This window comes from Sinohyriopsis cumingii, chromosome 19 (genome assembly GCF_028554795.1).
Source record: "Sinohyriopsis cumingii isolate HCF-2022 chromosome 19, ASM2855479v2, whole genome shotgun sequence".
NCBI classification, from domain to species: domain Eukaryota; kingdom Metazoa; phylum Mollusca; class Bivalvia; order Unionida; family Unionidae; genus Sinohyriopsis; species Sinohyriopsis cumingii.
In genome coordinates, this window is record NC_142979.1 from 61,130,585 (window position 1) to 61,145,957 (window position 15,373).

Genomic DNA, 15,373 nt, shown 5'->3' on the forward strand with positions numbered 1-15,373 from the left:
TCCTTCCGTAACAGACCATACAGAATCCTTAGTAATGTCATTTTGGTGTCACCCCCTCTGATGGTGTCACCTGGTGCAGTCCGCACCCCCGCATCCCCCTAGCGACGCCACTGCTGTGCCTGCTAGTCATGTATTTAACTATGATCGGTTATCCGCTTATGAAATCCGACTAGACCGAGCAGTGTGTGCTCTGTAAAATTTGCAATTTTTCATTTTGGTGTCACCCCTCTGAGATGGTGTCACCCGGTGCGGTCCGCACCCCCCGCACCCCCCTAGCGACGCCACTGACGCACGCAAAGTTGCGAAGTCAACTTAGTCAACTTCGTAACGCAATTAACAGGTTGCAGCACAGATGCAGACAGATGCAGCCATTTTCTCAACGCCACTAGCGGACAACGGCTGTCCGATAACTTGGATCTCAGTTTTTAAACATTTTGCAGGGTTGCGCGGGAGCCGTTAGGCTAGGCGGGCGATGTCCAGTCTATCTCTAGCCTATGGTCATTCCTGTCCAGGTTCACGGATAGACTATAGATATCATAGCACCTTAGTTCAGTCTGCTTCTTGAAACACCGTCGTTGTCCACAAACAGGATTTAAAAAAAAATAATAATGAAAAAACTAAATTCGTGCGCCAAATCGCGAAGGTTGACCTAGTCTAGACATAATAAGTGTTTGCAGTAGCATACCAATCGGGATACCTATACTCTGGCCCCACGCGGTCATGGTCGGCCCTAGGCCCTCGTACTCCTAACGCCGCCTCTGAAGTTACCTTACACTGACCCTGCCAACGTGTCACCGATACAATTATATCTGCGATAGTATAACGACCAATACACGACAGGAAAAAATAAAATCATAACACAGTTACCCACAAATGAACAGAGGTAAGGAATGTCGAGTTCTATGTGGATGATCTACATTGCTTCTCAAGTAAGCAAACTTGCGCGCAAGACCTGATCCACGTAAGGTAATAAATGCATGAATCCCAGGTGGATTACTTGAACAACAGTAGAACATATGTCTTTATTCTGCCGTGCTTCAATGACACATATTATTTTGTTTTCTTTAGGGTGTGCACGCCGTAAGAAATTTTGCCTTGAGACGTGTTGGTTTTGTTGGGCAATGAAAATAAATTGGTTTGCGCAAAGAATACAACCGTACACAGTTTGATTAGGTGATCATTAACACACATGTGTACGTTGAAACCAGCATTATTTTCTTATTCGTTCCTATCACAATGAACATTTTTTGTACATTCCTAAAGAAAGGGTTCACTTTATCCAGCATAAACACATCTGGAAACACTTAAGTTGATATTCTGCGATGTAATATTCCTGTAATAGTTGGCAATAACATTTACAGATAGTGTTCAGATTCAACATAGAAAGACTGAAAGTCAGTTTTATTTAGCATGTAAACAAGTTACGGTTTTAGTTGAAGCCTGGCCTATTGCCAATGTTTCTTTACGTTAAATATAACATAAAATAAGACAAATAAAGCTAAACTGCCAATTATTCCATTTCAAATACCCATAACAAATGAAAAGCAGTAAAATCCAGCATACGTTCGTGCAAAACGCACAGTGATAACCATTGCATATCGTGCGAGCCGGTAGATTTATGCGTACCGAATAAAAAAAAGGTCCATAGATTTATGCGTACCCAAGAAAAATGTTGATAGATTTATGCGTACCCAATAGAAAAAGGTTTTAATATAAACATCGTGAAAACTGAGACTTCGTATGTTAGTCTTGATGCAATTCATTGTGACAATCGAATCCAAAAGCAGAAATCCCAATATAGCTGTTTGTGTGGAAAATGTAATGAATGACACACGTTGTGAGGAAGGAATGCAACAATAATTACAGAAAGAAAGCACCAAAATTTCCTTGCAAATTTTGCACCATCTTTCTCTCTCTCCCTCTCCCTCCCCCCTCTCTATCTCTCTCATTTTTGGGTTCTCACATAAGAAAACATCCTTGAAACTATAAATCCAGTATCCTATTTTCGTAACCATATTATCATTTACAGAGGCAAGTACCTAAAGAAAATTAAGATCGACGTATGCAGTATCTTAAAGATTTGAAAAGTCTGATTTTTGTTTTTTTCAATAAATGTTGACAGCAATAAATGAAATGAAATCTTCGTCTATGAAGTGTAGGCCAATGATTCTCTAATTTCAGATTTTGGTTCAGATGTTCACAACTTAATTTGCAATCAATTTTGAAAACAAATTCAATTCGATTGCCCATTTAATTGTAGAGAATTATTTCCTTGCCGTAGTTTACGTAGCAGTTCTTCATTGATCACAATTGTAAGTACACTTTTCATCAAAATATCGCCTTTGCCATTCCACATTTAAGCAGCTAAACATTTATATCCTAAAATGAGTGTCATTTATACTTGTTTTGCCCAATCCTTAAAAGAATGTTACGCCATTGCTACCATTCAACCAATCATAAATCGCTGTTTTGATTCGGGACATTCCGCGTTTTCATCCAGAAGTTTCATGACTATGATGTAAATAAAACCCTTCCTAGGTGAAAATTTTGATTAAGGTCAAAACTGAATCGCAAATAACGCGTAAGCATTAATTGACATGTTTTTTTTCTTCAAAAATAATTTTGAGAAATGCCGTGATTATACCTCAGGAGAATCTTAAAGAGGGGAATGATACGATCAGAATTATTCCAAAACTTTCACCAACTGGAAATAGCGATCTTTTTTGCGTAAGTTAATTTAAGTTTCTATGGCGTCTGCATTGCCACAGCGGATGTTTCTTTGACAGCACTGATTTGACAGACTTGTAACGACATGTATATTAATTCCGCGCTATAAACATGAGCAGCCATTCTATCAGAAGAAATACGTCAACAATGGTACAAAAGCATCAGTGTCAACACATAAATGATATTACTTTTGTACTGCATCTTTAATCCCGTACCATAGACAGAGACAGCCATTATGTCAGTTGAGATACGTACACAATAGTACACTGTATCCGTATCATTGTATCAATGTCATCACGTACACACACACACACACACACACACACACACACACATATATATATATATATATATATATATATATATATATATATATATATATATATATATATATATATATATATATATATATATAACACATTCATTCTGAATTTGGAGTTTTGAAGGGACGTGAAGGTACAGAATGTAATTACTTGCTCAAACCATTCAAATGAATGTCTGTAGTTTTTCCGGTTAAAGGGAAAATGTTTTGGCTTCCAGATAATACGTATAGATCTCTGACGATTATGGTTATTATGTACGTAGATATATCTTAATATGTTTCAAAATAAAAGATTGAGTCCGACTGGTTTTATAATATTACACGTAATAAGTATGAACAATTGCATTGCAGCCAGTCGCTTAGTCTCCGAGTAAGAAACATAATGTCCTCTCTCTCTCTCTCTCTCTCCCTCTCTCTCTCTCTCAAACAATTATTACAGAGTCTGTGATGTCTGAAATTATACATATTTGTGAGATAAATTTAGTTTCTTTCCTCTTCGAACCAAGTGTTACAATGATAACATCTTTTTTGAATGTGTGAGAACAATTACGTATATGTTATGTCATTTAATTTACAAAATCTGAAGCAAGTTTGACTAAACAAGATAGCTTCTAGTGGGTCGGTGGTTTTTTCAAGGGTTTTCCCAGGTTCTTCCTCCACCAGGTATAAAGGCCGCCATGTATAGCCTATCCTGTGGTGAAAAATAGCGTTAAACCTCATAACAACAACGACAACTAAACAAGATACACGTATCCTTTTCCTATCCGCAAAGAAAAATCATACTACTGTACTCTCCTAAAGCTTCAGTACCTCTTGTTTGTCTGCTTTGATTCCTGGTAAAACTGGAATAAATCATTCTTAATTACTATCATTATCTCAGTCGCAAATGGTGTTGATACAAAATGTGTAACGTCTAGTTTCCGTTAGCATGGTTAAGTTACTGAACGACAGTCAATTCATTATTGGGTCTATTCGCAGAGTAAATTTACTGAACAAGTCAAATCATCATTGGGTCTCTTCGCATGGGATAAATAATATTTAAGTTTTAGCAGCATCTGAACTACTTATTCATGTGAGAGATGGGTAAACAATGACCCCTCTTCAACGTGACGCATATGTTTACAGTGCTCTCTCTGGCTCTGTGTTTGTCTGTGTCTCACACACTCTCACTCACTCTCTGTTTGTCTGTCTGTCTCTCTCTCTCTCTCACACACACAAGCGCGCGCACACACACTATCACCGAGCACATATACCCCATTACAATGTCTAAAAACTGACATCTGTTTTGGCAGAAAACTAAACATATGAACATAAATGCAAGGGTAACAGCATTCGACTCGCACTATCTCAGCTGGAAGATCTCGGATTCGTAATTACATGTGTTTCCTTGAGGTACTTTGCTCCCATTACCTCTGCATGATAAATAATGTGTTTAAGATGCCGTTAAAACCAACAAAACCAAAACCTGCCGCATGCTTGTGGTGGTGCATACAAAAGAGAAAGAATTAAAATTTAGAAGTGTGATGCCTCCAGCGTTCAAAGATACTTGTCCGTAGTTGGTTATGCGGCGTGCTTCAAAAGTAATCGTTATAGATATGTCTGAATTAGATATCCCGATTAGTATAATCATACACGACAGGATGGATTAGTACAAATATTGTTAAAGTCAACTAATAAAGGTATTATTAATCAATGTGATATTTAATTGTTGATCAGCGGCACTTAAGTGAAAGCTGTTATTACTTCCGTGCAATAATTTTTCTACTGGGAGCATATGGCGATGTTTGCCTCCAAATGGTTATAACTTGGGTAACGAGTTTCTTATCTCTATGAACGGACCAAGATTTATGACACACTCTTTTAATTTCGTCTTTTAGTATCGTATTATTGCATGTTAAGTTCGTAAAAACAAAAGTGCTGTACAAAATAACGATGATTATCAATCGTGGCTGAAATTGTTTTATTTTCTTTCTTTCGTTATAGTTCATCACGTGCCAGTGAACTATAGACCCTTACTATATATGACGTCATCGGCTGACATTGAAAAAAATTCGCTTAATTTTTCTTTGGCAATTTAATAAAATTTTTGAGTCAGTATTTATCTTAGTATTTTGTGGTCCTGATTTGTACCACATTATCATTGTAGAGAAAGGTTGTTGTGGAACTATAAATATGATCGACTGCTAGTTTCTCCGCATTCTGGTTAAGTGGGTAGAAAATCGTTTGCAAGTTATCTGGTAGAAAGGAATTATTGATTACATAACCTATACTGAAATCATACTTTGACCAAAAACACAGCTGAATTCTTCAGGTCATCTAATAATAATATCGTATCTTGTATTAGAACGAGAAGGAACGAGATAGCGAGTAAAATGTGAGAATCGAACACATTATAACTCTACAAAGATCTAATGACACGTACAGGTTCAGGCAAACAAATATGTCAACAAAACATGGAATTGTCTGGATGAAACTGTGGATAGGAGTTCAACACATACATGATAAATCAAGACTGCTTTAGAACATACATATATGTGTTGCAGCTTAAGTTGTTCAAACGTTCTAACAACAAAATACGCTGTCATTTCTTAATGTATTTTATTCATATTGCAATTAGTTCTGTAAACATCAATTTTTATGTCACGCACGTGCATTTTCTTTAACATGCTGCTTACAGCATAAGACCCCTATTGACAAATAATTAACTCGCCTGTTTCTGAAAATAATGGATCAGACCTGAAAAGAACTATAAAGTTTAGTATGAAAACACTGAATATAATACTGTCCATTTAAATTTCATAGTAATGAGATGGAGAGACTCGCATGTTGCAATACATTCAAATTTCATAGTCCTGCAGTCGAGAGACGTGTTCCAATGCCATGAAATTTCATAGTCCTACGGTTGAGGGAATTGCATGTACCAATACATTCAAATTTCATAGTCCTGCAATCGATAGACGTGTTCCACTGCCATGAAATTTCATAGTCCTACGGTTGAGAGAAATGCATGTACCAATACATTCAAATTTCACAGACCTGCGAAATGCCATCTTTCGGTTTTCTGTCGACTTCATACCAATTACTGAAGTTATTAATTTTTCGAAATCTAATAGTACTTATTAATTGATTTATTTATTTATTTAATAATAATAATAATAATAAACATCATCATCATCATCATCATCTAAGTACAGAAGGTGATATGCGGGTGTGACACATAACTAAAGCAACGAACCGACTTGTCTACTTTGTACAGAAAAGTGTCCACTCAAGACATTAGCCAATACTCATTCAATAATTTGTTTATTCTTCAATACTTTTAAATAATATATTATTGATTGTTTGGTACTTTAGTGCACACAAGTACACGAATGACCATTTAGTGCCGATGCAAAGAGCCTTGTATAATGGCATACCATGGCAGCCACGCTGGTTTGCTGGATTCAATTCCACAACCTACTCATTGTGAATCCGGCATGCTAGCTACTGCACCGCGTTGGGCATTGTGATGTCATCAAAACAATTTTAGATTTTTTCTGACTTTTATTATAGTGTATTTCCAAAGAAAACTCGAGTGAGATATTGCATGAAACCATTTTGGCTATGTTTGCCATTGATAAAATCAATCCAAATGAATTTTTTCACTTCTCAATTTTTTTAATTGGATACAAATTTGAAGGTCTGTGCAAAGAACGAATCAACCTGAAATTCTATTGAATTACATATGTATGGCTTGCTTCGTACGTACAATACATACTCCAAAAACTTGGCACATACAGTTCAGTAAGAAAAGTAGTACCTTTTTTACGGGTGTTTCAGCAGTATTTAGGAAACTGAACTACCCGCGATAGAGTGTCTGGCTTAATTCACCCACATGGTATTTCAGAATACTAGTCCTATACACGAATGATAGTAAACAGAGACTAAGCTACCAAACACAACATTTTTTTAATATTTTAAAAAGTATTTGCCAAGACGCTGACATTATCGATAAACTGATTACGCGACTTAATGCGTGTACGGAGACTAAGTGATTGCTGTGCAATCAAGTTGGTTTACTTATGTAATCCTTATTCCCGATTGAAAATGCAAAATTAAATTTGTTCTGTTTCAGGGCACTTGTGGCTAGCCGCCCACTTAGACTATTCCTTCGATTCCTCTCAACGAAATTTCGTAAATACTTCTGGGGGTCGAAAGTACCCAAAGAAGGGTCCATGTCAAAATAATTTTATAAGGGTATGTTTAGGGTCCATATGTTGACGTAACATTTAATCTCCTTACGGGTTTTCTTTATATAACTGTATAGCCACCATTTATTTAGCACCCAGTATCTTGAAGTCCACTCTACGAATTTCGTCTAAACTTTATCATGCTGTTGGAGCGAATCCTTAACCAGAAATGAAAATCAGAAAATTAAAAAAAGTACTTTACGCAAGGGGTCACGTCATTGAAATGTAAATATACTCAAAACCTGTCTTGTACTCATTGAAATGTAAATATACTCAAAACCTCTCGTATACTCATTTGAAAGGTAAATATATTCAAAACCTGTCTTGCACTCATTGAAATGTAAATATACTCAAAACCTCTCGTATACTCAATTGAAAGGTAAATATATTCAAAACCTGTCTTGCACTCATTGAAATGTAAATATACTCAAAACCTCTCGTATACTCAATTGAAATGTAAATATACTCAAAACCTCTCGTATACTCAATTGAAATGTAAATATACTCAAAACCTCTCGTATACTCAATTGAAATGTAAATATACCCAAAACCTCTCTTTTCTAGTCATATAGATGGCACCGATTAGGACAGTCATGTTTCTCCGATTGGGCTCAAGTAATTAGCTTCTTATAAGGGTCTATCAATAAAAGCTCTGAAGAAGTTACAAATTTGATTGTGCACGGTTTAAATTAGGAATAAATAACTGCTTACTAAATTCTGTCTTGAATCTGGAATAAGGAAAACGCGATCGCTCTTTTCTGGAGAATGTACTAAAATTATCGTATCTTTTGACAAGTGAATTTTAGTCATACGATAATATTTTTGTCTAGGAAAACCATCTCAAGTGCTTGTCATGTGACATATATCAAACCAATTGATACAATTCCCATTTTTGTACAGAGTCGCTTACTAAATTACACGTATAAGTGCATTTTAACCTTGGAAAATAATAAGTGAAGATGCAGAGATGACATTTATTATTCATGAGTTTTCAAGGAAGGTTAATGGGATATGGTTTAAACTTCCGTCCGTCACTACTGTAAAATGTCCAACTTTGAATAAGTATTGAACCTTAAAGTTGAATGCATTGAACATTAAAATTTTATCACATTTAAGCCAGGAAAGTATTAATGATGGGTCACTTCGATCTTTCTTCTTTTCTCCCCCATGTCATTTTAAAAAGGGAAGTTGATATGCAAAGTAGTTTAGAGATTCTAGGCTATCCAAACTCAGACGAAAGAAATGATTATCTTTGGAAAAATTATGCAACCGGCGTACGCTTTGGAAGAAATTCGTTAGTCCTAAAATTCCTGAGGGGAGAAGTTTGGCTCGAGGAAGCCTAAAAAGAATAGCGCTTTCCTCGTTAAACAAGAAAAAGTGACCAGGTGGATGTCTTGTAAGAAAAGACAGATTTTAGTGCTAGGGCGCACAGTTTCTGAAAGAAAACAACATTAAAGTATGCAATTTTAATGTTTCACGTAATTTTATATTTTTGATTGTTTGTTTTGTGCAAATTTGTTTGATATGACTAGGATATTATGTATCGTTTAGTCAGTTTCATGGAAATCTGCTGATGCTAGAATTGTTATGCAATTTATCTATTTAATATTACAGTTACTAGTTCATTGATACGATTGATTAACTGCATACGATCCAAATTTTCATGTGTAGGACTTCATAGGGTTATATGAAATAATTTCACTTTTCTGTTAGGACGATACTAATTATCGTGAGTTATTTATATCTGATTTTGTAATGTTTAAATAATCTTGTAGGTTAGGGATTGACGTGAGCTAGAATGTTTGTGAATTTTATGCAATATAAATTGAGCATGTGGTAGCGTAGGTAAAGAGATACGGTAATGTTAGATACACCGCTCGTGTGTTAATTTATGGTCGGTCGCTGTGAAGCGAGAGTGATGATCTATAGAATTAGGTCAGAATTTAGGCAGTATTTGGTTTGCTACTTATACTTCTGAGTAACGTAAGTAAGGGAATTTTATGTACTTATAGGAAGTGATACGAATGGAGATTTAGGGGGTAATTTTGTCCTTTAAGGAAACAGCTTTCTGAGAGAGACGGGACAGTCCGAAGAGATGATGTATTCAGAATAAAAGACTAGGAAGTCCAAGTCCGAAGATGGAAGTCCGGAATGAGATGACGTGTTCAGAATAAAAGACTAGGAAGTCCAGAAAGAGATGAAGCGTTCAGACTAGGAAGACTAAAGAGAATAGGAAGACGTGTGATACACGGGTCAAGAGAGGAAGGTGTTGTAATCAGTCGTGGACATTTGCGCTCTTTTCTCCACTCGTTATTATGATGAAACAAATCCAAATGAGACAGTGCTATTCAATTCTGTTGACATAACTTAGGCCGAATTGGAACTACCGCTATTAACTGTTACTGATTAAATTTTATTATTTTTCTTCTCTAAGGGGGCTCGTATTGCATTATTTCTTCCCAATAGCCTTGCTCAGTTCTCTATTGATGTTCTATCAATCCACTCACACCGAGCCATAAAATCGAGGGAGGTCATCCCCTAGATAACGCCAGCCAAATCCAATTAACCACTCCTTTACTAAGAGGGTAACGTTACAACAACGTCCGTACGTATGTAAAGTCCTTGAAGTCATCTTACAACGTTCAAGCCAGACACATACAAATCGGGGAAATTTTTCTTGTTTGGGTGTAGATTTTGTCAACACTTTTGAAATCTTGACCTTTTGAGAAAAAGTTTGTCTCACGTGTTTGAGAAGTGACATGTGTGAACCATGACTCAAATGTAAGCAAAAACTGAGTGGAACCTCTGGGTCATACCTGAAGATTCTTAACGTCAAAAGTCAGGATATTCGCCTTTGTCTCATAATTTTAAAAAGTATTGAGATTCCCATTACTTTATGAATGCAGCTAACCATGGCCCCGGGGTCAATTTTAACACATTCTACGTGGGTTTCCTGCTTTGGTCACAACTATGATGCAGCCATGATGGACTTTATCCCATGGGGTATAGAATGGTAAATACTAAGATCCAGACCCTATAATTCTATACACATAAATAAAATGACAAATGCACATCTCAAGAGACAATGGTTCTTAGGTCCATCCTTGCCTTCATAAACTCTGGCAAAACATTCAAACTTAGCTGTCAAAATGTGAGGTGTTAAAGTATGTGCTTTGAAACTTCCAGTACTACGTGTTTTTTTATTTTGTTGTACACATATATTCAGATTATCGATGAGTGCATTTTTAGTGTTAGCCTTAATCTAAATAACTTTGAATATCACTTAACTATTCTTAGCAGTAAAGCAAATAGTCATTCCACACTGGATTAGAACTGTTATATACCATCAGCTATTTTATATTATGGCTTCACTAGGGCTTAAGTTCCATAAGATAAATACGCTCAGTTCAGTACTGCCTCCTCCTAACAACTGTAGTGATGTTTTGTAATAGTATGGGTCTCCTACTATAGTTATTGTTCAATAACAACATTTTTCTTGGTCAGTGTTATATATATATATATATATATATATATATATATATATATATATATATATATATATATATATATATATATATATATATTATGTGTCAACTTTTTCCATGATTGTAGATTCTAGTGATCATTCGTAAAGAACACAGCTAATTGTTTTTGTCCATGATTGTAGGTTGTGCTTTATGATAATATTTGTAAACATGCTTATATGGCCTTTCGACTTTAGAAGGTTCTAGAAGTGAATTTGTTTACGAATTTGATGGGAAAATACCCCACATTGTGGTCATCTTATTGTGTCTTAGGATTTTATATCAGGCTAAAGTGGTCAACAACGTTTTCATTCCTGTCTTTATATCAGCCTTTTAGTTTTGTTCAGTTATAATACGAGATGAATCATTTATTTAAATTATTCATTGGATTACAAAGTGCTTATTGATATTTTGGATTAAAACATTATTTTGGGATTATTATGAATTTATTCCAAGACTATCTAGATTATATCATGTGATACATCAATACTTTTAGCACATCGGCACATTCAAGACTATTGGTACATTCAAGACTTAAATTCATTCGGAACACCACTGAAATTCAGTCGGAACACTACTTTGTGCTTGTTACACCTACAAGTGCTTTTCAACCTTGCAAAAGAAAAAGTGAAGATGCACTGATAGAACCTTAATGATTATTTGGAATTTACACAATAATCTAAGTTCCTCTCAAATTTTAATTTTCAACTAAGAGAAAAATAATTATTTGTTGAATTGAACAAAACTTGCTTTTGTTGTTGCAGTTACTTAGTTTGAGACATATAATTGTAAGAGTCAGCACGAGTCTGTTCCAAGAATTTTGGAAATCCAATAAATGTTCTTTTTACAAAAGAAACTTTTAAAAATAAATTACCATATAATTTAAATCAATTTTTTAAAACTTTATCATGACATTTAGAAATAAATTAATGCTTATTAACTTTACTTTTAGCGCTAAATGTATCCTTGCCTATTTCTAAGGACGCCCACATCCCTTACCTGCCATCTTGCTAGAGTGTCATACCTCAGAGTAAGCTTTGGTTACAATTTCGTCGAAAAAATGACAGCGTTATATGACGATCAAGGTCGCCATAATAACGGAACAATGTCTGAAAATGAACATATTTCTGGTTACACCTTGAACAATACACAGCTGAGTCACACCATGTGGAGGCTGAGTAAGGGAGTTCGAGAAACCCACGTATTATTAATGTGTACGCAAAATTTCACCCACCTCAATAATAATATTAAACATTTCAAGTAAAACGATAATTTGCAGAATATTCCTTTCCCATGGATCGATATTTTTCACTGAATTAAGGGTAGCATGTTTATTTAAGTGACATTTACAAACATACTCGTGTACTGCTTGGTATTTGTTAATCATACTTGTATGTATATAAAACATCAGTGACATTTATATGCAGCGTTAATTGGTTATCAGATCCCAGTTTAACTTTTAACACGTATTATAAGCAGGGAAAATTAGATTACCTAAGCATCAGCCGAACAGGTTCGTTAACATCCTAACATGGCCCTTATTACAAATATATAGGTCAGTATCGTAGGCATTGCCCTACCTCATATATCTGTCATTGCAAAGGTTTTAATTTCTTTTAAAAAAACAGAAGATTCTCTCTCTCTCTCTCTCTCTCTCTCTCTCATGACTACTAATTCTAATTTATATTGCCTTATATCAGGTATAATTCTAACAATACTGCCTGGTCAAAATGCATATTAGGTTTGTTGGGGACGTAATGGTTGTGGCAATAGTTGAAGCGCTAACAGTAAATACTGAACATAAATTAAATTCATGAAAATTTGATAACCATTTGTGATTCATACATATAAAGCAAATAGATGTGTAGAAAGATCTGAATAGCAGGGGCGTCAATTCAACTTTTTCACGGGGGGGGGGGCAAAACGTGATGGGGGGGGGGGGACAAAACTTAATTGGGAGGGGGCAAAACTTGACGGGCTTGTTAATTTTCGTATATATGTTACATCAATTTTACAGCACATGGAAATTCGGGGGGGGGGAGGTGTCCCCCACCCTCCCCAATGACGTCCCTGCTGAATAGTATTAGAAAATTTGGCGGTAGACACGTAGGTGGGTGGATACGTAGGTGGGTGGATATGAAGATGAGTGGATACGTAGCTGGGTACATATGCAGGAAGGTAAATAGATTTGCGGGAATATGTCGAGACTTTTGGATACACGTATATAAGTAGATTTGGAATGTAGTTCGTTTTTTAATTAAATATATTTATAACAGTTTTCCAGGCTTAGTAAGGACACTAAAACACACACACACACACACACACACACACACACACATATATATATATATATATATATATATATATATATATATATATATATATATATATATATATATATATATATATATATTGATTGAGACAATATGCATGTTTTAATTTGGTACGAACTGTATATTAGTGTACACTGAGACAACATGCATGCTATTATTTGGTACCATTGGTACCAAATGTATATTAATATACACTGAGACAATATGCCTGCTTTTATTTGGTACCAGCTGTATATTAGTGTACACTGAGACAATATGCATACTACTATTTGGTACCAACTGTACATTAGTGTATACTGAGACAATATGCATGCTTTTTTTTGGTACCAACTGTATATTAGTGTATACTGAGACAATATGCATACTATTATTTGGTACCAACTGTATATTAGTGTATACTGAGACAATATGCATGCTTTTTTTTGGTGCAAGTTATATATTAGTATACACTGAGGCAGACATTTATGATGATGCAATTGAAAAATATTGTACGTAACAAAACTGCTATTTTTCTATCAATCACATTTTGTTTAATTATATATGGAAGTCAAGCGTTCTAGTTAGAAAGTCAAGTCCACAGCCTCTGCTAGTTATGGTCTCACTGGATAGTTTCGTATTTTGACACCCCCCTAATTTTTAAGGTAGAAGGCATGAACCTAATTATCACAAGCCTAGCATTTATAAATTCACACATAAGCTAAATCTATAATGTGGTTTAGATTTACTTTGAGTTAGGTTTGAAAACAGGTTGGCTTGTTGGTGACTGCCTGCCACAGTTAGATGAGCATTGGAGATCGAATGCGTAACTTGGGCTGCAAATGAGCTGCCAACTTGGCTTACGTATTTATGTGTGTCTGCTACAGAGGTAAATATCTAAAAATCTAGATGGTTGAGGGGTGATGAAAAGTATGCTAATTTGTTATAGTACTAGTGAACTTTATTCATGCATAAAGCACATACTGATTCTTTTAGCTGCCTTGTCACAGGAAAATATTCAAAATGGCTATTTCTTGTCAAAAATGAATGTAAAATTTAGGGGTTGGTGGCAGTGTTGGTTCAGTATAAAAATCACCAGTTGCATCAGGAATTAACCTGATTACTGCAGTCAACATCTCACATGTATGCTTTCTACAAAAATCGTTAGTTTGTTTTTATTTGTATCTTCAGTGTAAAATTATTCTCATTTTTCTGTAATTGGTCATTGTTGGATGAAAATTTACCAAATAAACTGTCCAGTGGGACCTATGCTAACCGTTCATTAGCAACAAAACGACCTTGCTGTTGTGGGCTTAACGCAATTTTTCAGCACACGATACACGGCGGCCAGTGTAACGGGTGGAGTAAGAATATGAGAAAACCTGAGAAGAACCACCGACCACGGGAAGCCACTGGAAAGATTTTTCACATATCCACATTGTCCGAGCCCGAGGCTCGAATCCACGCGGACAAAGGTGAGATGCTTTAGCGCTTTAGACCACTCGGCCACCCGGGGTTCCACAAAACGACCTTCACACAAACATTGTTAGTCATTATGCATGCATACCCTAAAATGTTAATAGTATTTAAAGCAATAAGCTAGTAACAGTGACTTACTCATTTTAGGGTAGGAACTCCCGTCTACTGTCAAAAACATGGTTAGTTTATTTTGAAAAAATAAAATAACTTTTTCTGTTTCTGTTGTAGTCTATACAATTTAGCATTCAATATTTTGACCCTAGGCAGCATGTACCCACTCTTGCTTGAATCAATTAATGACACCCCACCTCAGCAACTTTCCCATCAGCACCCAGTGGAAACCCCGCGAATTTGGATGTCAAAACTCTACGACTGTCGTGCATTTGTACCTTTCACCGCTAAATAAGGTTCCCGAGTTAGAGGTCTGTAGTTCAAAGGTTTAGGTGTGGTTTTCCGCAGTACACACTACACACACGACAATCATGCATGTACGCGACAACGGGCGTTAGCATTTCATTTCCAGTTTTTATTTGAAAATCGTGCGGACTATCAGTCGTTAAAAATGGAATTCTAGTCTTTCTATCATTTTAGACAAGTGAAGTACGAATTAAGCTTGGATTTTACCATGCATACTCGTACTGTTTATTAGCTTGACTTTTTCACAGTTGTAAAATTCCGTGAAACAAATTCTGCAATACTTATATATGCATGAACTCGACGTTCTACATTTCATTTACAATCTACTTTTTTTGTTTTACTAGAGTTGTGTGTGTGTGTGTGTGA

At 35.6% G+C, this 15,373-nt stretch overlaps 1 protein-coding gene across 3 annotated transcripts in view; it reads right to left on the bottom strand.

Moving 5' to 3' along the window:
* Positions 1-15,373, bottom strand: part of LOC149775806 (nitric oxide synthase, salivary gland-like) — a 180,725-nt gene that overhangs the window by 128,531 nt on the left and 36,821 nt on the right. The gene's annotated exons all lie outside the window — the stretch shown is intronic.